Here is a 26,757-nt window from a genome sequence, read left to right on the forward strand (position 1 = left end):
TTTGCATATAGCTCTAGGGTGGGCCCCTAGAGTCCATTCCCCTGGTGGGCCCCAGACACCCCAGTCTGACCCTGTGCGGAAGGATACCTCCCTCCCGTCAATGTATTCCTGGAGCCCCTAGAGAGCGGTCGCATCAGCTGATGCTGCTGCTCTCCACGGGAGATCGTCGTGGGACACTGGTGGATTTCTGGGGTTCAGGGATTATATTGTTTGTTACTTTAACCCCTTTACCCCCAAGGGTGGTTTGCACGTCAATGACCAGGCCAATTTTTACAATTCTGACCACTATCCCTTTATCAGGTTATAACTCCGAAACGCTTCAACGGATCCTGGTGATTCTGACATTGTTTTCTCGTGACATATTGTACTTCATGATAGTGGTAAAATTTCTTTGATAGTACCTGTGTTTATTTGTGAAAAAAAACGGAAATTTGGCGAAAATTTTGAAAATTTCGCAATTTTCAAACTTTGAATTTTTATGCAATTAAATCACAGAGATATGTCACACAAAATACTTAATAAGTAACATTTCCCACATGTCTCCGTTACATCAGCATAATTTTGGAACCAAATTTTTTTTTTGTTAGGGAGTTATAAGGGTTAAAAGTTGACCAGCAATTTCTCATTTTTACAACACCATTTTTTTTTAGGGACCACGTCTCATTTGAAGTCATTTTGAAGGGTCTATATGATAGAAAATTCCCAAGTGTGACACCATTCTAAAAACTGCACCCCTCAAGGTGCTCAAAACCACATTCAAGAAGTTTATTAACCCTTCAGGTGTTTAATAGGAATTTTTGGAATGTTTAAATAAAAATGAACATTTAACTTTTTTACACAAAAAATTTACTTCAGCTCCAATTTGTTTTATTTTACCAAGGGTAACAGGAGAAAATGGACCCCAAAAGTTGTTGTCCAATTTGTCCTGAGTACGCTGATACCCCATATGTGGCAGTAAACCACTGTTTGGGCGCATGGGAGAGCTCGGAAGGGAAGGAGCGCCGTTTGACTTTTCAATGCAAAATTGACAGGAATTGAGATGGGACGCCATGTTGCGTTTGGAGAGCCCCTGATGTGCCTAAACATTGAAACCCCCCACAAGTGACACCATTTTGGAAAGTAGACCCCCTAAGGAACTTATCTGGATGTGTGGTGAGCACTTTGACCCACCAAGTGCTTCACAGAAGTTTATAATGCAGAACCGTAAAAATAAAAAATCATATTTTTTCACAAAAATTATATTTTTGCCCCCAATTTTTTATTTTTCCAAGGGTAAGAGAAGAAATTGGACCTCAAAAGTTGTTGTCCAATTTGTCCTGAGTACGCTGATACCCCATATGTGGCAGTAAACCACTGTTTGGGCGCATGGGAGAGCTCGGAAGGGAAGGAGCGCCGTTTGACTTTTCAATGCAAAATTGACAGGAATTGAGATGGGACGCCATGTTGCGTTTGGAGAGCCACTGATGTGCCTAAACATTGAAACCCCCCACAAGTGACACCATTTTGGAAAGTAGACCCCCTAAGGAACTTATCTAGAGTAGGGTTGAGCGACCTTGACCTTTTTAGAGTCGAGCCGTGTTTCGCGAAACCCGACTATCTTAGAAGTCGAGTCGAGTGGAATCGGCCGATTATCGCGAAAAGTCGGGTATCGCCCGAAACACAAAACCCAATGCAAGTCAATGGGGGAGCATAGTCGGCAGTGAGTGGAGGCCAGGAAAACACCTACACTGCCCATTTTAATGGCAAAAACATCCATTCTTGTTAAAGAAGCTTGTCAATCGTAATTTACCTTATAATAATTGGAAGGCATTTGAAATTGGGGGTAATTTGGCTAAAGTTGTGGGGGGTAGGGCTGGTTCAAGTAATTAGTGGGCCCAGTAAATCTGGACCACGTCACGGCAGTGGAGCAGGGAGAGGTAAGTATTTCAACTTTGCAAGTGCTGTGATCCTGAGCAAGCAGGGGGGGCCAACTCGTTGGCATTGGCACTGGCACAGGGCCCCTCAAATACAGCGGTGTGTTTGCATGGCGGGGGCGCCTCCCACCAGCAGCAACACTTTTGCGTACTATGAGAGGCCCTGTGCCAGTGACGTCGCCAACTAGTATTCCTCCCCCCACCTGATGAAGGAACCTGCACTTTCATCTGCACCTTCCTCTTTGTCCCCGTGTAAGGTGGTATGGTATGCGGGAAGAGGAACCTGACTTTCAGCAGGGTCACAATCTTGCTGTGTAGCGTGCACGGGGAATTTTGCGTTATGGGTCAATGTACCAGCAGACTCATCTATCACTGGCTGGGCAATGGGCAGGATGAGGAGGAAACACAGATATAGGCCCAAAGAATAAAGTTGGCTAAATGCAGTTCAAAATTGGTAACACAGGACTAACCAGGGGGCATTGCAGTGGAGGACAACTGGAATGAGAGGCTGACACAGAGAGTAGGCCCAAATCAGTAAGTAGTCGAAATGCAGTTCAAAATTGGCAACCGTAGTAAACAGGCGGCACAGCTTTGTTCAGTGGAGGAGAACAGCAAGGAGTGGCAGACACCGATAGTAGGCCCCAACCCAACTAGTAGGCCAAATGCAGTCTAACATTAACAACTACTTAACGAGAGCCTGAAAATGGAATTTCAGGACAGGAAACCAGGAGAACAGCAAGGAGTGGCAGACACCGATAGTAGGCCCCAAACCAACTAGTACGCCAAATGCAGCTGTTCCTTTTAACCACAATTTAATGAGAGCCTGAAGATAGAAGTTCAGGAAAGGCAACCTGGAGAACACCTTGGAGTGGAACACACCATCTATCTACACCCCATACCCAATTTGTAGGCCTAATGCAGCGTAGTTTCCAACAACTACTAAACGAGAGCCGGAAGATCGAAGCTCAGGAAAGGCAACCTGGAGAACACCTTGGAGTGGAACACACCATCTCTCTACACCCCATACCCAATTTGTAGGCCTAATGCAGCGTAGTTTCCAACAACTACTAAACGAGAGCCGGAAGATCGAAGCTCAGGAAAGGCAACCTGGAGAACACCTTGGAGTGGAACACACCATCTCTCTACACCCCATACCCAATTTGTAGGCCTAATGCAGTGTAGTTTCCAAGAACTACTAAACGAGAGCCGGAAGATCGAAGCTCAGGAAAGGCAACCTGGAGAACACCTTGGAGTGGAACACACCATCTCTCTACACCCCATACTCAATTTGTAGGCCTAATGCAGTGTAGCCAGGCAGCAGCTGCCAAGGCAAACAGGATCATGGGGTGCATTAAAAGAGGTCTGGATACACATGATGAGAGCATTATACTGCCTCTGTACAAATCCCTAGTTAGACCGCACATGGAGTACTGTGTCCAGTTTTGGGCACCGGTGCTCAGGAAGGATATAATGGAACTAGAGAGAGTACAAAGGAGGGCAACAAAATTAATAAAGGGGATGGGAGAACTACAATACCCAGATAGATTAGCGAAATTAGGATTATTTAGTCTAGAAAAAAGACGACTGAGGGGCGATCTAATAACCATGTATAAGTATATAAGGGGACAATACAAATATCTCGCTGAGGATCTGTTTATACCAAGGAAGGTGACGGGCACAAGGGGGCATTCTTTGCGTCTGGAGGAGAGAAGGTTTTTCCACCAACATAGAAGAGGATTCTTTACTGTTAGGGCAGTGAGAATCTGGAATTGCTTGCCTGAGGAGGTGGTGATGGCGAACTCAGTCGAGGGGTTCAAGAGAGGCCTGGATGTCTTCCTGGAGCAGAACAATATTGTATCATACAATTATTAGGTTCTGTAGAAGGACGTAGATCTGGGTATTTATTATGATGGAATATAGGCTGAACTGGATGGACAAATGTCTTTTTTCGGCCTTACTAACTATGTTACTATGTTACTATGTTACTATGTTAGTTTCCAACAACTACTAAACGAGAGCATGAAGATCGAAGCATTGGCGAGGAAACCTGGGGAACACCTTGGAGTGGAACACACCATCTCTCTACACCCCATACCCAATTTGTAGGCCTAATGCAGCGTAGTTTCCAACAACTACTAAACGAGAGCCGTAAGATCGAAGCTCAGGAAAGGCAACCTGGAGAACACCTTGGAGTGGAACACACCATCTCTCTACACCCCATACCCAATTTGAAGGCCTAATGCAGTGTAGTTTCCAACAACTACTAAACGAGAGCCGGAAGATCGAAGCTCAGGAAAGGCAACCTGGAGAACACCTTGGAGTGGAACACACCATCTCTCTACACCCCATACCCAATTTGAAGGCCTAATGCAGTGTAGTTTCCAACAACTACTAAACGAGAGCATGAAGATCGAAGCATTGGCGAGGAAACCTGGGGAACACCTTGGAGTGGAACACACCATCTCTCTACACCCCATACCCAATTTGTAGGCCTAATGCAGCGTAGTTTCCAACAACTACTAAACGAGAGCCGGAAGATCGAAGCTCAGGAAAGGCAACCTGGAGAACACCTTGGAGTGGAACACACCATCTCTCTACACCCCATACCCAATTTGTAGGCCTAATGCAGCGTAGTTTCCAACAACTACTAAACGAGAGCATTAAGATCGAAGCAATGGCGAGGAAACCTGGGGCACACCTTGGGGAGGCAGACACCGTTAGTAGGCCCTACCAAAGTTGTACCCCCAATGCAGTTTTAAAATTCCTAGAGGCTGAAAACAAGACTATTGACGCTCAGCTTTTTTCAAAGGAACACAGCTGAATTGAGTGGCGCAGACAGACACAGGTAGTAGGACTTAACCCAAAAATGTGGCTCACTGCAGCTTAAAAAAGTTACAGGGGTACACAAGCAGCAGTGCTCTGGGCAGTGGAGGACAATTTCAATAGTGGACCGCAGACAGACTTTGTACGCCTACTATTAAAAAAAGGATGCTCTATGCAATAAAAAATAGGTTCCAGGGGTCCACGGGCAGCAGTGGTGTGGTCAGTGGACGAGTATTGGAAGGAGGGACCGCAGACAGGCGTAGTAGGCCTAACATAACAAAATTAGGCTGTAGACACTGTAAAATTGGTTCCAGGGGTACACGGGCAGCAGTGGTGTGGTCAGCGGAGGAAAATTGGAATTAGGGACTGCAGACAGACTTTGTAGGCTGTCCCCTGTGGACCATGCATCCAACACATTAACCCAGTGCACCGTAATGGACACGTAACTTTTTGTTACGTACACGTACACGGGCAGCAGTGGCCTGGTCAGTGTAGTAGTAGTAGAAAGAATGGACCGCAGACAGGCATCGAAGGCCTAAAATAAAAAAATTGGGCTGGCTGTAGGCAATTTTAAATTGGTTCCAGGGGTACACGGGCAGCAGTGGTGTGGTCAGTGGAGGCATAGTGGAAGGAGTGACCGCAGACAGGCTTCGAAGGCCTAACATAACAAAAATGTCAATACAATGGTATTGTCAGTGGCAGGCATTGAAGGATGTCAGCGCATAGACTAAACATTGGTGGAGCTGTGAGATAATTTTGCAAGTGGTAAAGCACTGTTTGAGCTGGGGGGGGGAACTGTCTTGTGGCCGGCGGTACAGGCCCAGGGCCCCTCATATTACAACAGTGTGTCTGACGTTGGGTGCGCACCACCACCGCCAGAGACACTTTATTGTACTAGGAGGGACCCAGTGGCAGTGCCGTCGACCAAAAGCGGGCACACCCACCTCTTCAGACAAACAGCACTCTCACGGGTGCTGTCGCCAAGTGTCGATACCACGGCCCCGTGTGGGGAGTTTGGCCATTTAGTGAGGTGTAAACATGTCGTATGCTGGACAATCAGGTGCAGAAAATTACGAGATTGGAAATGGCATTCAGAATAGTCCACAGGCAAGACCTTTTCATAGGAAAGCTAGGTGTCAGCCGGGCAAGGTGGGGCAAAAGATTTCGAAATCCAGTTGTGGTTCATTTTAATGAAGGTTAGATCATCTACATTTTGGGTAGCCAGACGAGTCCTTTTTTCTGTTAGTATTGAACCTGCAGCACTGAATACTCTTTCTGATAGGACACTAGCTGCCGGGCAAGCAAGCTCCTGCAATGCATATTCTGCCAATTCTGGCCAGGTGTCTAATTTGGATGCCCAGTAATCAAATGGGAATGACGGTTGAGGGAGAACATCGATAAGGGATGAAAAATAGTTTGTAACCATACTGGACAAATGTTGTCTCCTGTCACTTTGAATTGATGCTGCAGTACCTGTCCTGTCTGCGGTCATAGCAAAATCACTCCACAACCTGGTCAGAAAACCCCTCTGGCCAACGCCACTTCTGATTTCTGCCCCTCTAACTCCTCTGGTCTGCTGGCCCCTGCAGCTCGTGTGAGAACGATCACGGGCGATGTGTGCAACAAGAGTTGATTGTTTGGTTGCTAATATTAGTTCCAAGTTCTCATGTGGCATTATATTTTGCAATTTGCCTTTATAGCGAGGATCAAGGAGGCAGGCCAACCAGTAATCGTCATCGTTCATCATTTTAGTTATGCGTGTGTCCCTTTTGAGGATACGTAAGGCATAATCCGCCATGTGGGCCAAAGTTCCAGTTCTCAAATCTGCGGTTGTGCTTGGTTGAGGGGCAGTTTCAGGCAAATCCACGTCACTTGTGTCCCTCCAAAAACCAGAACCCGGCCTTGCCGCGCCACCAATTTCCAGTGGCCCCGGAAAAGCTTCCTCATTAAAAATATAATCATCCCCATCATCCTCCTCGTCCTCCTCCTCCTCTTCGCCCGCTAACTCGTCCTGTACACTGCCCTGGCCAGACAATGGCTGACTGTCATCAAGGCTTTCCTCTTCCTCAGCTGCAGACGCCTGATCCTTTATGTGCGTCAAACTTTGCATCAGCAGACGCATTAGGGGGATGCTCATGCTTATTATGGCGTTGTCTGCACTAACCAGCCGTGTGCATTCCTCAAAACACTGAAGGACTTGACACATGTCTTGAATCTTCGACCACTGCACACCTGACAACTCCATGTCTGCCATCCTACTGCCTGCCCGTGTATGTGTATCCTCCCACAAAAACATAACAGCCCGCCTCTGTTCGCACAGTCTCTGAAGCATGTGCAGTGTTGAGTTCCACCTTGTTGCAACGTCTATGATTAGGCGATGCTGGGGAAGGTTCAAAGAATGCTGATAGGTCTGCATACGGCTGGAGTGTACGGGCGAACGGCGGATATGTGAGCAAAGTCCACGCACTTTGAGGAGCAGGTCGGATAACCCCGGATAACTTTTCAGGAAGCACTGCACCACCAGGTTTAAGGTGTGAGCCAGGCAAGGAATGTGTTTCAGTTGGGAAAGGGAGATGGCAGCCATGAAATTCCTTCCGTTATCACTCACTACCTTGCCTGCCTCAAGATCTACAGTGCCCAGCCACGACTGCGTTTCTTTCTGCAAGAACTCAGACAGAACTTCCGCGGTGTGTCTGTTGTCGCCCAAACACTTCATAGCCAATACAGCCTGCTGACGTTTGCCAGTAGCTGCCCCATAATGGGAGACCTGGTGTGCAACAGTGGCAGCTGCGGATGGAGTGGTTGTGCGACTGCGGTCTGTGGACGAGCTCTCCCTTCTGCAGGAGGACGAAGAGGAGGAGGAGGGGGTGCGAACGGCAACAGCCAACTGTTTCCTAGACCGTGGGCTAGGCAGAACTGTCCCAAACTTGCTGTCCCCTGTGGACCCTGCATCCACAACATTCACCCAGTGTGCCGTGATGGACACGTAACGTCCCTGGCCATGCCTACTGGTCCATGCATCTGTTGTCAGGTGCACCTTTGTGCTCACAGATTGCCTGAGTGCATGGACGATGCGCTCTTTAACATGCTGGTGGAGGGCTGGGATGGCTTTTCTGGAAAAAAAGTGTCGACTGGGTAGCTCGTAGTGTGGTACAGCGTAGTCCATCAGGGCTTTGAAAGCTTCGCTTTCAACTAACCGGTAGGGCATCATCTCTAACGAGATTAGTCTAGCTATGTGTGCGTTCAAACCCTGTGTACGCGGATGCGAGGCTAAGTACTTCCTTTTTCTAACCATAGTCTCATGTAGGGTGAGCTGGAGATCGTGGAACTAGCGGGGGTGCCGGTGGACATGGCAGACTGAGAGACGGTGGGAGATGGTATTGTTGCCGCCGGTGCCCTAGATGCAGTGTTTCCTACTACGAAACTGGTGATTCCCTGACCCTGACTGCTTTGGCCTGGCAAAGAAACCTGCACAGATACTGCAGGTGGTGCGGAAAATGGTGGCCCTACACTGCCGGAAGGGATGTTGCGTTGCTGACTAGCTTCATTGGCCGAGGGTGCTACAACCTTAAGGGACGTTTGGTAGTTAGTCCAGGCTTGCAAATGCATGGTGGTTAAATGTTTATGCATGCAACTTGTATTGAGACTTTTCAGATTCTGTCCTCTGCTTAAGGTAGTTGAACATTTTTGACAGATGACTTTGCGCTGATCAATTGGATGTTGTTTAAAAAAATGCCAGACTGCACTCTTTCTAGCATCGGATACCTTTTCAGGCATTGCAGACTGAGCTTTCACCGGATGGCCACGCTGTCCTCCAACAGGTTTTGGCTTTGCCACGCGTTTTGGGCAAGATACGGGCCCGGCAGATGGAACCTGTTGCGATGTTGATGCCTGCTGCGGCCCCTCCTCCTCCGCTTCAGAACTGCTGCCGCCTGCACCCTGTTCCCCCAATGGCTGCCAATCGGGGTCAAGAACTGGGTCATCTATTACCTCTTCTTGTAGCTCGTGTGCAACTTTGTCTGTGTCACCGTGTCAGTCAGTGGTATAGCGTTCGTGATGGGGCAACATAGTCTCATCAGGGTCTGATTCTTGATCATTACCCTGCGAGGGCAATGTTGTGGTCTGAGTCAAAGGACCAGCATAGTAGTCTGGCTGTGGCTGTGCATCAGTGCACTCTATGTCAGATTCAACTTGTAATGGGCATGGACTGTTAACTGCTTCACTTTCTAAGCCAGGGACGGTATGTGTAAAGAGCTCCATGGAGTAACCCGTTGTGTCGCCTGCTGCATTCTTCTCTCTTGTTGTTTTTGCTGAAGAGGACAAGGAAGCGACTTGTCCCTGACCGTGAACATCCACTAACGACGCGCTGCTTTGACATTTACCAGTTTCACGAGAGGAGGCAAAAGAGCTAGAGGCTGAGTCAGCAAGATAAGCCAAAACTTGCTCTTGCTGCTCCGGCTTTAAAAGCGGTTTTCCTACTCCCAGAAAAGGGAGCGTTCGAGGCCTTGTGTAGCCAGACGACGAACCTGGCTCCACAGCTCCAGACTTAGGTGCAATATTTTTTTTCCCACGACCAGCTGATGCTCCACCACTACCACTACCCTCATTACCAGCTGACAATGAACGCCCCCGGCCACGACCTCTTCCACCAGACTTCCTCATTGTTTTAAAAACGTAAACAAACTAACGGTATTTGTTGCTGTCACACAACTTACACGGTGAGCTATAACTTCAGTATGATTTAGCTACCCCTTTACAGGTGAGTGAGACCACAACGAAAATCAGGCACAATGTTACACACTCTGTCGTTGGTGGCAACAAATGAGAGAGATGCCACACACGCTGGACTGTCACTGGAGCACAAATGTAAATATTAATCTCCCACTGATTTTTATTTTTTTTTTTCAGGGAGACTTTAGGAAAAAAAAATTATAGAATAAAATGATTTTTTCAGGAAGAATTTAGAAACCAAATAAAATAAAATGATTTTTTCAGGGAGAATTTAGAAAACAAATAAAACAAAAAAAGGCTTTCTATGGCCCACTGAGTGAGAGATGACGCACACAGGAGTCAGGAGTGGCACACAAGCCCAGAGGCCAATATTTATCTCCCACTGATTGATGTAGTGATTTTTTCAGGTAGATTTTGGAACCCAAATCAAGCTAAAAAAATAATAGGCTTTCTATGGCCCACAATTGGAGAGAGAGAGAGAGATGGCACACCCAGGAGTCAAGACTGGCACACAAGCAGAAAGGGCAATATTAATCTCCCACTGATTTGTTTTTTTTTTTTTTTTCAGGGAGACTTTAGGAAAAAAAAATAATAGAATAAAATGATTTTTTCAGGAAGAATTTAGAAACCAAATAAAATAAAATGATTTTTTCAGGGAGAATTTAGAAAACAAATAAAACAAAAAAAGGCTTTCTATGGCCCACTGAGTGAGAGATGACGCACACAGGAGTCAGGAGTGGCACACAAGCCCAGAGGCCAATATTTATCTCCCACTGATTGATGTAGTGATTTTTTCAGGTAGATTTTGGAACCCAAATCAAGCTAAAAAAATAATAGGCTTTCTATGGCCCACAATTGGAGAGAGAGAGAGATGGCACACCCAGGAGTCAAGACTGGCACACAAGCAGAAAGGGCAATATTAATCTCCCACTGATTTGTTTTTTTTTGTTTTTTCAGGGAGACTTTAGGAAAAAAAAATAATAGAATAAAATGATTTTTTCAGGAAGAATTTAGAAACCAAATAAAATAAAATGATTTTTTCAGGGAGAATTTAGAAAACAAATAAAACAAAAAAAGGCTTTCTATGGCCCACTGAGTGAGAGATGACGCACACAGGAGTCAGGAGTGGCACACAAGCCCAGAGGCCAATATTTATCTCCCACTGATTGATGTAGTGATTTTTTCAGGTAGATTTTGGAACTCAAATCAAGCTAAAAAAAAATAGGCTTTCTATGGCCCACAATTGGAGAGAGAGAGAGGAGATGGCACACCCAGGAGTCAAGACTGGCACACAAGCAGAAAGGGCAATATTAATCTCCCACTGATTTGTTTTTTTTTTTTTTCAGGGAGACTTTAGGAAAAAAAAATAATAGAATAAAATGATTTTTTCAGGACGAATTTAGAAACCAAATAAAATAAAATGATTTTTTTCAGGGAGAATTTAGAAAACAAATAAAACAAAAAAAGGCTTTCTATGGCCCACTGAGTGAGAGATGACGCACACAGGAGTCAGGAGTGGCACACAAGCCCAGAGGCCAATATTTATCTCCCACTGATTGATGTAGTGATTTTTTCAGGTAGATTTTGGAACCCAAATCAAGCTAAAAAAATAATAGGCTTTCTATGGCCCACAATTGGAGAGAGAGAGAGAGATGGCACACCCAGGAGTCAAGACTGGCACACAAGCAGAAAGGGCAATATTAATCTCCCACTGATTTGTTTTTTTTTTTTTTTTCGGGAGATTTTAGGAAAAAAAAATAAATGATTTTTTCAGGAAGAATTTAGAAACCAAATAAAATAAAATGATTTTTTCAGGGAGAATTTAGAAAACAAATAAAACAAAAAAAGGCTTCCTATGGCCCACTGAGTGAGAGATAACGCACACAGGAGTCAGGAGTGGCACACAAGCCCAGAGGCCAATATTTATCTCCCACTGATTGATGTAGTGATTTTTTCAGGTAGATTTTGGAACCCAAATCAAGCTAAAAAAATAATAGGCTTTCTATGGCCCACAATTGGAGAGAGAGAGAGAGATGGCACACCCAGGAGTCAAGACTGGCACACAAGCAGAAAGGGCAATATTAATCTCCCACTGATTTGTTTTTGTTTTTTTTTCAGGGAGACTTTAGGAAAAAAAAATAATAGAATAAAATGATTTTTTCAGGAAGAATTTAGAAACCAAATAAAATAAAATGATTTTTTCAGGGAGAATTTAGAAAACAAATAAAACAAAAAAAGGCTTTCTATGGCCCACTGAGTGAGAGATGACGCACACAGGAGTCAGGAGTGGCACACAAGCCCAGAGGCCAATATTTATCTCCCACTGATTGATGTAGTGATTTTTTCAGGTAGATTTTGGAACCCAAATCAAGCTAAAAAAATATTTGGCTTTCTATGGCCCACAATTGGAGAGAGAGAGAGAGATGGCACACCCAGGAGTCAAGACTGGCACACAAGCAGAAAGGGCAATATTAATCTCCCACTGATTTGTTTTTTTTTTTTTTTTCAGGGAGACTTTAGGAAAAAAAAATAATAGAATAAAATGATTTTTTCAGGAAGAATTTAGAAACCAAATAAAATAAAATGATTTTTTCAGGGAGAATTTAGAAAACAAATAAAACAAAAAAAGGCATTCTATGGCCCACTGAGTGAGAGATGACGCACACAGGAGTCAGGAGTGGCACACAAGCCCTGAGGCCAATATTTTTCTCCCACTGATTGATGTAGTGATTTTTTCAGGTAGATTGTAGAACCCAAATCAAGCAAAAAAATAAATAGGCTTTCTATGGCCCACTATTTGTGAGAGAGTTGGCACGCTCAGGACTGGCACACAAGCCCAGAGGCCAATATTAATCTCCCACTTTTTTTTTTTTTGTTCCAGGGAAAATTTATAAACCCAATAAAAAAATTAATAAATAGGCTTTCTATGGCCCACTATCTGAGAGAGAGAGATGGCACGCTTAGGACTGGCACACAAGCCCAAAGGCCAATATTAATCTCCCACTGATTGATTTATTGATTTTTTCAGGTTGAATTTAGAACCCAAATAAAGCAAAAAAAAAAAAAAAGGGCTTTCTATGGCCCACTGAGTGAGTGATGATGCACACAGGAGTCAGGAGTGGCACACAAGCCCTGAGGCCAATATTTTTCTCCCACTGATTGATGTAGTGATTTTTTCAGGTAGATTTTAGAACCCAAATCAAGCAAAAAAATAAATAGGCTTTCTATGGCCCACTGACTGAGAGATGGCACACACAGGAGTCAAGAGTGGCACACAAGCCCTGAGGCCAATATTTTTCTCCCACTGATTGATGTAGTGATTTTTTCAGGTAGATTTTGGAACCCAAATCAAGCTAAAAAAATATTTGGCTTTCTATGGCCCACAATTGGAGAGAGAGAGAGAGATGGCACACCCAGGAGTCAAGACTGGCACACAAGCAGAAAGGGCAATATTAATCTCCCACTGATTTGTTTTTGTTTTTTTTTTCAGGGAGACTTTAGGAAAAAAAAATTATAGAATAAAATGATTTTTTCAGGAAGAATTTAGAAACCAAATAAAATAAAATGATTTTTTCAGGGAGAATTTAGAAAACAAATAAAACAAAAAAAGGCTTTCTATGGCCCACTGAGTGAGAGATGACGCACACAGGAGTCAGGAGTGGCAGACAAGCCTAGAGGCCAATATTTATCTCCCACTGATTGATTTATTGATTTTTTCAGGTAGAATTTAGAACCCAAATCAACCAAAAACATAAATAGGCTTTCTATGGCCCACTATTTGTGAGAGAGATGGCTGTTGTGAATTCTGTGGCTGAATTCACTCCTGTGGTCACAAGTGGTACTGCAGCTTCTGAGCTTCCTCCCTCAGGTGTTCTGGTGAGCTCGTTAACTGCTTCATTACTTAACTCCGCCTGATGCTGCTATCCTTGCTCCTTGTCAATGTTTCAGTGTTGGATCTGAGCTTCTCCTGATTGTTCCTGTGACCTGCTGCTCTGTATAGCTAAGTGCTTTTTGTTTTTTTGTTGCTTTTTTTCTGTCCAGCTTGTCTTTTGTTTTGCTGGAAGCTCTGAGACGCAAAGGGTGTACCGCCGTGCCGTTAGTTCGGCACGGTGGGTTTTTTTTGCCCCCTTTGCGTGGTTTTGCTTTAGGGTTTTTTGTAGACTGCAAAGTTCGCTTTACTGTCCTCGCTCTGTCCTAGAATATCGGGCCCCACTTTGCTGAATCTATTTCATCCCTACGTTTTGTCTTTTCATCTTACTCACAGTCATTATATGTGGGGGGCTGCCTTTTCCTTTGGGGAATTTCTCTGGGGCTAGTCAGGCCTATTTTTCTATCTTCAGGCTAGCTAGTTTCTTAGGCTGTGCCGAGTTGCCTAGGTAGTTGTTAGGCGCAATCCACAGCCGCTTTTAGTTGTGTTTAGGATAGGATCAGGTGTGCAGTCTACAGAGTTTCCACGTCTCAGAGCTCGTTCTTGTATTTTTGGGTATTTGTCAGATCACTGTGTGCGCTCTGATCGCTAAGCACACTGTGTTTCTGGATTGCCTTCATAACACCTGTCATTAGCAAACATAACAGTACAAGGAGCCTAACTAATGATTCTCAATAGAGGGAAAGAAAAAGTTCTGACATCATTTTTTTTTTTTTTCTGCTCTGTGTTCACTTTTTTTTTTCCCCTAGACATTTGGGTGATTCTGGACACAGGTGTGGACATGGATATTCAGGGTCTGTGCTCTTCAATGGATAATCTCGTTATAAATGTACAAAAAATTCAAGATACTATTGATCAGAAATCTATGTTAGAACCAAGAATTCCTATTCCTGATTTGTTTTTTGGAGATAGAACTTTCTAAGTTTCAAAAACAATTGTAAGCTATTTCTGGCCTTGAAACCTCATTCTTCTGGTAATCCTATTCAACAGGTTTTGATTATTATTTCTTTTTTGCGCGGCGACCCTCAAGACTGGGCATTTTCTCTTGCGCCAGGAGACCCTGCATTGAGTAGTGTCGATGCGTTTTTCCTGGCGCTCGGATTGCTGTACGATGAGCCTAATTCAGTGGATCAGGCTGAGAAAAATTTGCTGGCTTTGTGCCAGGGTCAGGATGATATAGAAGTATATTGTCAGAAATTTAGGAAATGGTCAGTACTCACTCAGTGGAATGAATCTGCGCTGGCAGCTTTGTTCAGAAAGGGTCTCTCTGAGGCTCTTAAGGATGTCATGGTGGGATTTCCTATGCCTGCTGGTTTGAATGAGTCTTTGTCTTTGGCCATTCAGATCGGTCGACGCTTGCGCGAGCGTAAATCTGTGCACCATTTGGCGGTACTGCCTGAGGTTAAACCTGAGCCTATGCAGTGCGATAGGACTATGACTAGAGTTGAACGGCAGGAATACAGACGTCTGAATGGTCTGTGTTTCTACTGTGGTGATTCCACTCATGCTATTTCTGATTGTCCTAAGCGCACTAAGCGGTCCGCTAGGTCTGCCGTCATTGGTACTGTACAGTCCAAATTCCTTCTGTCCATTACCTTGATATGCTCTTTGTCGTCGTTTTCTGTCATGGCGTTTGTGGATTCGGGCGCTGCCCTGAATCTGATGGATTTGGATTATGCTAAACGTTGTGGGTTTTTCTTGGAGCCTTTGCGGTGTCCTATTCCATTGAGAGGAATTGATGCTACACCTTTGGCCAAGAATAAACCTCAATACTGGGCCCAGCTGACCATGTGCATGGCTCCTGCACATCAGGAAGTTATTCGCTTTCTGGTGTTGCATAATCTGCATGATGTGGTCGTGTTGTGGTTGCCATGGCTACAAACCCATAATCCAGTATTGGATTGGAATTCCATGTCGGTATCCAGCTGGGGTTGTCAGGGGGTACATGGTGATGTTCCATTTTTGTCGATTTCGTCATCCACCCCTTCTGAGGTCCCAGAGTTCTTGTCTGACTATCAGGATGTATTTGAAGAGCCCAAGTCCGATGCTCTACCTCCGCATAGGGATTGTGATTGTGCTATCAATTTGATTCCTGGTAGTAAATTCCCTAAAGGTCGATTATTTAATTTATCCGTGCCCGAACACGCCGCTATGCGCAGTTATGTGAAGGAATCCCTGGAGAAGGGACATATTCGCCCATCGTCATCACCACTGGGAGCAGGGTTCTTCTTTGTAGCCAAGAAGGATGGTTCGCTGAGACCGTGTATTGATTACCGCCTTCTTAATAAGATCACTGTTAAATTTCAGTATCCCTTGCCATTGTTATCTGACTTGTTTGCTCGGATTAAGGGGGCTAGTTGGTTCACTAAGATAGATCTTCGTGGTGCGTATAATCTGGTGAGAATCAGGCAAGGAGATGAATGGAAAACTGCATTCAATACGCCCGAGGGTCATTTTGAGTATCTAGTGATGCCGTTCGGACTTGCCAATGCTCCATCTGTGTTTCAGTCTTTTATGCATGACATCTTCCGTGAGTATCTGGATAAATTCCTGATTGTTTACTTGGATGACATTTTGATCTTCTCAGATGATTGGGAGTCTCATGTGAAGCAGGTCAGAATGGTTTTTCAGGTCCTGCGTGCTAACTCTTTGTTTGTGAAGGGATCAAAGTGTCTCTTCGCTGTGCAGAAAGTTTCATTTTTGGGGTTCATCTTTACCCCTTCTACTATCGAGATGGATCCAGTTAAGGTCCAAGCCATCCAGGATTGGATTCAGCCGACATCTCTGAAAAGTCTGCAAAAGTTCCTGGGCTTTGCTAATTTTTATCGTCGCTTCATCTGTAATTTTTCTAGCATTGCCAAACCATTGACCGATTTGACCAAGAAGGGTGCTGATTTGGTTAATTGGTCTTCTGCTGCTGTGGAAGCTTTTCAGGAGTTGAAGCGTCGTTTTTGTTCTGCCCCTGTGTTGTGTCAGCCAGATGTTTCTCTTCCGTTCCAGGTCGAGGTTGATGCTTCTGAGATTGGAGCAGGGGCGGTTTTGTCACAGAGAGGTTCTGATTGCTCAGTGATGAAACCATGTGCTTTCTTTTCCAGGAAGTTTTCGCCCGCTGAGCGTAATTATGATGTGGGCAATCGAGAGTTGCTGGCCATGAAGTGGGCATTCGAGGAGTGGCGTCATTGGCTTGAAGGAGCTAAGCATCGCGTGGTGGTATTGACTGATCATAAGAACTTGACTTATCTCGAGTCTGCCAAGCGCTTGAATCCTAGACAGGCCCGTTGGTCGTTATTTTTTGCCCGCTTCGACTTTGTGATTTCGTACCTTCCGGGCTCTAAAAATGTGAAGGCGGATGCTCTGTCTAGGAGTTTTGTGCCCGACTCTCCGGGTTTATCTGAGCCAGCGGGTATCCTCAAGGAAGGAGTCATTGTGTCTGCCATCTCCCCTGATTTGCGGCGGGTGCTGCAAAAATTTCAGGCGAATAAACCTGATCGTTGTCCAGCAGAGAAACTGTTCGTCCCTGATAGGTGGACTAATAAACTTATCTCTGAACTTCATTGTTCGGTGTTGGCTGGTCATCCTGGAATCTTTGGTACCAGAGAGTTAGTGGCTAGATCCTTCTGGTGGCCATCTCTGTCACGGGATGTACGTACTTTTGTGCAGTCCTGTGGGATTTGTGCTAGGGCTAAGCCCTGCTGTTCTCGTGCCAGTGGGTTGCTTTTGCCCTTGCCGGTCCCAAAGAGGCCTTGGACACATATTTCGATGGATTTCATTTCTGACCTTCCCGTTTCTCAAAAGATGTCAGTCATTTGGGTGGTCTGTGATCGCTTTTCTAAAATGGTCCATCTGGTGCCCTTGGCTAAATTGCCTTCCTCCTCTGATTTGGTACCTTTGTTCTTTCAGCATGTGGTTCGGTTGCATGGCATTCCTGAGAATATTGTTTCTGACAGAGGTTCCCAGTTTGTTTCAAGGTTTTGGCGAGCCTTTTGTGGTAGGATGGGCATTGACCTATCCTTTTCCTCGGCTTTCCATCCTCAGACTAATGGCCAGACCGAACGAACCAATCAGACCTTGGAAACATATCTGAGATGTTTTGTTTCTGCAGACCAGGATGATTGGGTGTCCTTTTTGCCGTTGGCTGAGTTCGCCCTTAATAATCGGGCCAGCTCGGCTACCTTGGTTTCTCCATTTTTTTGCAATTCTGGGTTCCATCCTCGTTTCTCTTCAGGACAGGTTGAGTCTTCGGACTGTCCTGGTGTGGATTCTGTGGTGGATAGGTTGCAGCAGATCTGGACTCAGGTAGTGGACAATTTGATCTTGTCCCAGGAGAAAGCTCAACTTTTCGCTAATCGCAGACGCCGTGTGGGTCCCCGACTTCGTGTTGGGGATCTGGTTTGGTTATCTTCTCGTCATATTCCTATGAAGGTTTCCTCTCCTAAATTTAAACCTCGTTTTATTGGTCCGTATAGGATTTCTGAGGTTCTCAATCCTGTGTCTTTTCGTTTGACCCTCCCAGACTCCTTTTCCATACATAATGTATTCCATAGGTCGTTGTTGCGGAGATACGTGGCACCTATGGTTCCATCTGTTGAGCCTCCTGCCCCGGTTTTGGTGGAGGGGGAATTGGAGTATATTGTGGGGAAGATTTTGGATTCTCGTGTTTCTAGACGGAAACTCCAGTATCTGGTTAAATGGAAGGGTTATGCTCAGGAAGATAATTACTGGGTTTTTGCCTCTGATGTTCATGCTTCCGATCTTGTTCGTGCCTTTCATGCGGCTCATCCTGGTCGGCCTGGGGGCTCTGGTGAGGGTTCGGTGACCCCTCCTCAAGGGGGGGTACTGTTGTGAATTCTGTGGCTGAATTCACTCCTGTGGTCACAAGTGGTACTGCAGCTTCTGAGCTTCCTCCCTCAGGTGTTCTGGTGAGCTCGTTAACTGCTTCATTACTTAACTCCGCCTGATGCTGCTATCCTTGCTCCTTGTCAATATTTTAGTGTTGGATCTGAGCTTCTCCTGATTGTTCCTGTGACCTGCTGCTCTGTATAGCTAAGTGCTTTTTGTTTTTTTGTTGCTTTTTTTCTGTCCAGCTTGTCTTTTGTTTTGCTGGAAGCTCTGAGATGCAAAGGGTGTACCGCCGTGCCGTTAGTTCGGCACGGTGGGTTTTTTTTGCCCCCTTTGCGTGGTTTTGCTTTAGGGTTTTTTGTAGACTGCAAAGTTCGCTTTACTGTCCTCGCTCTGTCCTAGAATATCGGGCCCCACTTTGCTGAATCTATTTCATCCCTACGTTTTGTCTTTTCATCTTACTCACAGTCATTATATGTGGGGGGCTGCCTTTTCCTTTGGGGAATTTCTCTGGGGCTAGTCAGGCCTATTTTTCTATCTTCAGGCTAGCTAGTTTCTTAGGCTGTGCCGAGTTGCCTAGGTAGTTGTTAGGCGCAATCCACAGCCGTTTTTAGTTGTGTTTAGGATAGGATCAGGTGTGCAGTCTACAGAGTTTCCACGTCTCAGAGCTCGTTCTTGTATTTTTGGGTATTTGTCAGATCACTGTGTGCGCTCTGATCGCTAAGCACACTGTGTTTCTGGATTGCCTTCATAACACCTGTCATTAGCAAACATAACAGATGGCACGCTCAGGACTGGCACACAAGCCCAGAGGCCAATATTAATCTCCCACTTTTTTTTTTTTTGTTCCAGGGAAAATTTATAAACCCAATAAAAAAAATAATAAATAGGCTTTCTATGGCCCACTATCTGAGAGAGAGAGATGGCACGCTTAGGACTGGCACACAAGCCCAAAGGCCAATATTAATCTCCCACTGATTGATTTATTGATTTTTTCAGGTTGAATTTAGAACCCAAATAAAGCAAAAAAAAAAAAAAATGGGCTTTCTATGGCCCACTGAGTGAGTGATGATGCACACAGGAGTCAGGAGTGGCACACAAGCCCTGAGGCCAATATTTTTCTCCCACTGATTGATGTAGTGATTTTTTCAGGTAGATTTTAGAACCCAAATCAAGCAAAAAAATAAATAGGCTTTCTATGGCCCACTGACTGAGAGATGGCACACACAGGAGTCAAGAGTGGCACACAAGCCCTGAGGCCAATATTTTTCTCCCACTGATTGATGTAGTGATTTTTTCAGGTAGATTTTATAACCCAAATCTAGCAAAAAAATAAATAGGCTTTCTATGGCCCACTGAGTGAGAGATGGCACACACAGGGATGGCACTCTAGCAGAAATGTCAATCTTAATCTCCCACAAAAAAAAAAAAAAAACAGGGAGTGTCCAACAATTACTATCTCCCTGCAGTAATCTCAGCCAGGTATGGCAGGCAGCAATAAGGAGTGGACTGATGCACAAATTAAATAAAAAGTGTGGACAAACAAAAAAGATAGCTGTGCAGAAAGGAAGGAACAAGAGGATTTGTGCTTTGAAAAAAGCAGTTGGTTTGCACAGCGGCGTACACACAGCAATGCAGCTATCAGGGAGCCTTCTAGGGCAGCCCAATGAGCTACAGCGCTGAGGGGAAAAAAAAAAATGTAGCTTCCACTGTCCCTGCACATCGAAGGTGGTGTTGGGCAGTGGAAATCGCTACAGCACAAGCGGTTTGGTGGTTAATGGACCCTGCCTAACGCTATCCCTGCTTCTGACGAAGAGGCAGCAACCTCTCCCTAAGCTCAGATCAGCAGCAGTAACATGGCGGTCGGCGGGAACACCCCTTTATAGCCCCTGTGACGCCGCAGACAGCAAGCCAATCACTGCAATGCCCTTCTCTAAGATGGTGGGGACCAGGACCTATGTCATCACGCTGCCCACACTCTGCGTTTACCTTCATTGGCTGAGAAATGGAGCTTTTCGCGTCATTGAAACGCGACTTTGGCGCGAAAGTCGCGTACCGCATGGCCGACCCCGCACAGGGGTCGGATCGGGTTTCATGAAACCCGACTTTGCCAAAAGTCGGCGACTTTTGAAAATGAACGACTCGTTTCGCTCAACCCTAATCTAGAGGTGTGGTGAGCACTTTGACCCACCAAGTGCTTCACAGAAGTTTATAATGCAGAACCGTAAAAATAAAAAATCATATTTTTTCACAAAAATTATATTTTTGCCCCCAATTTTTTATTTTTCCAAGGGTAAGAGAAGAAATTGGAACTCAAAAGTTGTTGTCCAATTTGTCCTGAGTACGCTGATACCCCATATGTGGCAGTAAACCACTGTTTGGGCGCATGGGAGAGCTCGGAAGGGAAGGAGCGCCGTTTGACTTTTCAATGCAAAATTGACAGGAATTGAGATGGGACGCCATGTTGCGTTTGGAGAGCCACTGATGTGCCTAAACATTGAAACCCCCCACAAGTGACACCATTTTGGAAAGTAGACCCCCTAAGGAACTTATCTGGATGTGTGGTGAGCACTTTGACCCACCAAGGGCTTCACAGAAGTTTATAATACAGAGCCATAAAAATAAAACAAAATTTTTTTCCCACAAAAATTATTTTTTAGCCCCCAGTTTTGTATTTTCCCTAGGGTAACAGGAGAAATTGGACCCCAAAAGTTGTTGTCCAATTTGTCCGGAGTACGCTGATACCCCATATGTGGGGGGGAACCACCGTTTGGGCGCATGGGAGGGCTCGGAAGGGAAGGAGCGCCATTTGGAATGCAGACTTAGATGGAATGGTCTGCAGGCATCACATTGCGTTTGCAGAGCCCCTAATGTACCTAAACAGTAGAAACCCCCCACAAGTGACACCATTTTGGAAAGTAGACCCCCTAAGGAACTCATCTTGATGTGTTGTGAGAGCTTTGAACCCCCAAATATTTCACTACAGTTTATAACGCAGAGCCGTGCAAATAAAAAATATTTTTTTTTCCACAAAAATTATATTTTAGCCCCCAGTTTTGTATTTTTCCAAGGTTAGCAGGAGAAATTGGACCCTAAATGTTGTTGTCCAATTTGTCCTGAGTACGCTGATACCCGATATGTGGGGGGGAACCACCGTTTAGGCGCATGGGAGGGCTCGGAAGGGAAGGAGTATCATTTGGAATGCAGACTTAGATGGATTGGTCTGCAGGCGTCACATTGCGTTTGCAGAGCCCCTAATGTACCTAAACAGTAGAAACCCCCCACAAGTGACCCCATATTGGAAACTAGACCCCTCAATGAACTTATCTAGATGTGTTGTGAGAACTTTGAACCCCCAAGTGTTTCACTACAGTTTATAACGCAGAGCCGTGAAAATAAAAAATCTGTTTGTTTTCCCACAAAAATTATTTTTTAGCCCCCAGTTTTGTATTTTCCCAAGGGTAACAGGAGAAATTGGTCCACAAAAGTTGTTGTCCAATTTGTCCTGAGTACGCTGATACCCCATATGTGAGGGTAAACCCCTGTTTGGGCACACAGGAGAGCTCGGAAGGGAAGGAGCACTGTTTTACTTTTTCAACGCAGAATTGGCTGGAATTGAGATCGGACGCCATGTCGTGTTTGGAGAGACCCTGATGTGCCGAAACAGTGGAAACCCCCCAATTATAACTGAAACCCTAATCTAAACACACCCCTAACCCTAATTCCAACGGTAACTCTAACCACACCTCCCTGACACACCCCTAACCCTAATCCCAACCCTATTCCCAACTGTAAATGTAATCTAAACCCTAACCCTAACTTTAGCCCCAACCCTAACTGTAGCCCCAACCCTAACCCTAGCCCTAACCCTAGCCCTAACCCTAGCCCTAACCCTAGCCCTAACCCTAGCCCTAACCCTAACCCTAGCCCTAACCCTAGCCCTAGCCCTAACCCTAGCCCTAACCCTAGCCCTAATGGGAAAATGGAAATAAATACATTTTTTTTTATTTTTCCCTAACTATTTTTATGATTGGCAGCCGTCACACACAGAAAGACCCTTTTTATTGCAAAAAATATTTTTTGCAATACCACATTTTGAGAGCTATAATTTTTCCATATTTTGGTCCACAGAGTCATGTGAGGTCTTGTTTTTTGTGGGACGAGTTGACGTTTTTATTGAAAACATTTTCGGGCACGTGACATTTTTTGATCGCTTTTTATTCCGATTTTTGTGAGGAAGAATGACCAAAAACCAGCTATTCATGAATTTCTATTGGGGGAGGCGTTTATACCGTTCCGCGTTTGGTAAAATTGATAAATCAGTTTTATTCTTCGGGTCAGTACGATTACAGCGATACCTCATTTATATCTTTTTTTATGGTTTGGCGCTTTTATACGATAAAAACTATTTTACAGAAAAAATAATTATTTTTGCATCGCTTTATTCTCAGGACTATAACTTTTTTATTTTTTTGCTGATGATGCTGTATGGCAGCTCGTTTTTTGCGGGACAATATGACGCTTTCAGCGGTACCATGGTTATTTATATCTGTCCTTTTGATCGCGTGTTATTCCACTTTTTGTTCGGCGGTATGATAATAAAGCGTTGTTTTTTGCCTCGTTTTTTTTTTTTTTTCTTACGGTGTTTACTGAAGGGGTTAACTAGTGGGACAGTTTTATAGGTGGTGTCGTTACGGACGCGGCAATACTAAATATGTGTATTTTTATTGGTTTTTTTTTTTATTTAGATGAAGAAATGTATTTATGGGAATAATATTTTTTTTTTCATTATTTTGGAATATTTTTTTTTATTTTTTTTTACACATTTGGAAAATTTTTTTTAACTTTTTTACTTTGTCCCGGGGGGGACATCACAGATCAGTGATCTGACAGTTTGCACAGCACTCTGTCAGATCACTGATCTGACATGCAGCGCTGCAGCCTTCACAGTGCCTGCTCTGAGCAGGCTCTGTGAAGCCACCTCCCTCCCTGCAGGACCCGGATCCGCGGCCATCTTGGATCCGGGGCTGGAGGAAGCAGGGAGGGAGGTGAGACCCTCGCAGCAACGCGATCACATCGCGTTGCTCCGGGGGTCTCAGGGAAGCCCGCAGGGAGCCCCCTCCCTGCACGGTGCTTCCCTGCACCGCCGGCACATCGCGATCATCTTTGATCGCGGTGTGCCAGGGGTTAATGTGCCGGGGGCGGTCCGTGACCGCTCCTGGCACATAGTGCCGGATGTCAGCTGCGATAAGCAGCTGACACCCGGCCGCGATCGGCCGCGCTCCCCCCGTGAGCGCGGCCGATTGGCTATTACGTACTATCCCGTCCAGGGTCAGATAAGCCCAGGGCACCTCGACGGGATAGTACGGCTAAGGTCACAGAGGGGTTAATATTTTTTACAGGTGACACTGGCTTCGGGGATCAAAATGACAAGTGGTGGTGAGTATGTAATCTATGTTATATGTACTGTATGTCTATATGTATGTAATGTATGTAGTATGTATGTAGTATGTATGTAGAATGTATGTTGTTTGTATGTTGTATGTATGTTGTATGTATGTAGTATGTATGTAGTATGTATGTTGTATGTATGTAGTATGTTGTATGCATGGTGTATGTATGTAGTATCTATGTTGTATGTATGTTGTATGTATGTTGTATGTATGTAGTATGTATATATGTATTATGCATATAGTATGTTGTATGTATGTATGTAGTATGTACTGTATGTTGTATGTATGTAGTATGTATGTAAGTATGTAGTATGTATATAGTATGTATGTATGTATGTAGAATGCTGTATGTATGTTGTATGTATGTTGTATGTATGTAGTATGTACGTTGTATGTATGTTGTATGTATGTATATATGTTGTATGTTGTATGTATGTAGTATGTAAGTAGAATGTTGTATGTATGTAGTATGTTGTATGTATGTTGTATGTATGTAGTATGTATGTTGTATGTATGTTGTATGTATGTTGTATGTATGTTGTATATATGTAGTATGTATGTAGCATGTATGTAGTATGTATGTAGGTATTATGCATGTAGTAGGCTGTATGTATGTATGTATGTAGTATGTATGTATGTAGTATTTCTTTCATTTCTTTCATTTCAATGTATCTTTCATTCACCCCCCACATCCGATCACTGGCTCGCTCTTCTTACCTGCATCTCAAAAACATTTCTAGAATTCGCCCTTTTCTTACTTTCGACTCTGCAAAAACTCTGACTTTCACTTATTCATTCTCGTCTGGACTATTGTAACTCTCTACTAATCGGTCTCCCTCTTGCAAAACTCTCCCCGCTCCAATCTGTCCTGAATGCTGCAGCCAGGATCATATTCCTCACCAACCGTTACACCGATGCCTCTACCCTGTGCCAGTCATTACACTGGCTACCCATTAACTCCAGAATCCAGTACAAAACTACTACCCTCATCCACAAAGCACTCCATGGCTCAGCACCACCCTACATCTCCTCCCTGGTATCAGTCTACCACCCTACCCGTGCCCTCCGCTCCGCTAATGACCTCAGGTTAGCATCCTCAATAATCAGAACCTCCCACTCCCGTCTCCAAGACTTTACACGTGCTGCGCCGATTCTTTGGAATGCACTACCTAGGTTAATACGATTAATCCCCAATCCCCACAGTTTTAAGCGTGCCCTAAAATTCATTTGTTCAGACTGGCCTACCGCCTCAATGCATTAACCTAACGATCCCTATGTGGCCTATTTATAATAAAAAAAAAAAAAAAGGTTCCTCGCATCATGTTCTCATACACTTTATGCAGTATTAGCCCTCTGTGTCTGTACTGCTACATACTTAGGCAGGTAACTGGTTCATGCAGCTTTACATGAACACCTGAGCCTTACACTATAGCTGGTCCGAATAACTAAAGCAATTGTTACCATCCACCTCTCGTGTCTCCCCTTTTCCCCATAGTTTGTAAGCTTGCGAGCAGAGCCCTCACTCCTCCTGGTATCTGTTTTGAACTGTATTTCTGTTATGCTGTAATGTCTATTGTCTGTACAAGTCCCCTCTATAATTTGTAAAGCGCTGCGGAATATGTTGGCGCTATATAAATAAAAATTATTATTATTATTATTATAGTATGTATGTATATATGTAGAATGTTGTATGTATGTTGTATGTATGTAGCATGTGTGTATGTTGTATGTTGTATGTATGTAGTATGTAAGTAGTATGTTTTATGTATGTTGCATGTATCTAGTATGTTGTATGTATGTAGTATGTTGTAGGTAGTATGCAGTATGTATGTTTGTGGTTTTTTTTACATTCAGCACAGTAGTCGGATGATGGGACTACTACTGTCCCATCATTGGCTAATATGTCAATCACGACGGACGATGCCTGCACACACACAAAGACCCCCGAGAGGCCAGCATAGACCCCCGGCAGGCCCGCACAGACCCCCGGCAGGCCCACACAGACCCCTAGCAGGCCGCACAGACCCCCGGCAGGCCTGCACAGACCCCCGACGGTCCCGCACAGACCCCTCCCACACACATAGACCCGCAGTCTCCACCCACGCACCGCCCGCACTCCATTATAGAGCATCATGACATCATTTCAGCAGCCAATCACAGCCATGCCATTAGTTAACATGCCTATCATGTCTAACAGGATGTGCCCACACTTCTTAGGATCCTCAGTGGCTGAATAAAATCAAACTGGCTCATTGCATTATGGGAACTTCCGATTCTGGTATTCGATATTCTAAAAGTATCGGAACTCAGTATCGGAACTCCGATACAGCGAATATCGGTCAATACCCAATATTTCAGTTTCGGAATGCTCAACACTAGTAAATACACAAAATTTAGCTCCAGACCACAGAGGTTATGAAAACAGGACCCCAAAATCCACAGAAGAAGCAGATTCAGTGCTGACACCAGAGAACTGCAACTGCAAGGCTGGTCTACATAGAAAACTCTGTTACCAACAATCAGCTGATGCGTCAGGTGACTTTTTAAAGGATAGTGGGAGTGGTCATCACCTACATCAGCTCACCAGCAACACAGCAGCCTCCAGCAAGGAAACAGACATTAACCCTTGCTGGCCTGAAAGGAAAAAACTGCATTTATGTTATAGCGGAACCAGAGCTGTCACGAATCCAAACCTGAATCATGACAGTACCCCCCTTTCAACGAGGGTCCTCTGGACCCTCAATGCCAGACCTCATCGGGAATGATGTATGGTGAGGATGCCTCAACCCACTAAGGATGATGGGAGTGGTCACCACCCACATCAGCTCACCAGCAACCCATCAGCTGCCAGCAAGGAAACATTAACCCATGCTGGCCTGAAAGGAAAAACCTTCATTTATGTTATAGCAGAACCAGAGCTGCCACGAATCCAAACCTGAATCGTGACAAAGCCTATCAGTAAGGTATAGGCTAAGTATGTTATATACAGTTAGGGCCAGAAATATTTGGACAGTGACACAAGTTTTGTTATTTTAGCTGTTTACAAAAACATGTTCAGAAATACAATTAT

This window comes from Ranitomeya imitator, chromosome 1 (assembly GCF_032444005.1).
Source record: "Ranitomeya imitator isolate aRanImi1 chromosome 1, aRanImi1.pri, whole genome shotgun sequence".
Taxonomy (NCBI): domain Eukaryota; kingdom Metazoa; phylum Chordata; class Amphibia; order Anura; family Dendrobatidae; genus Ranitomeya; species Ranitomeya imitator.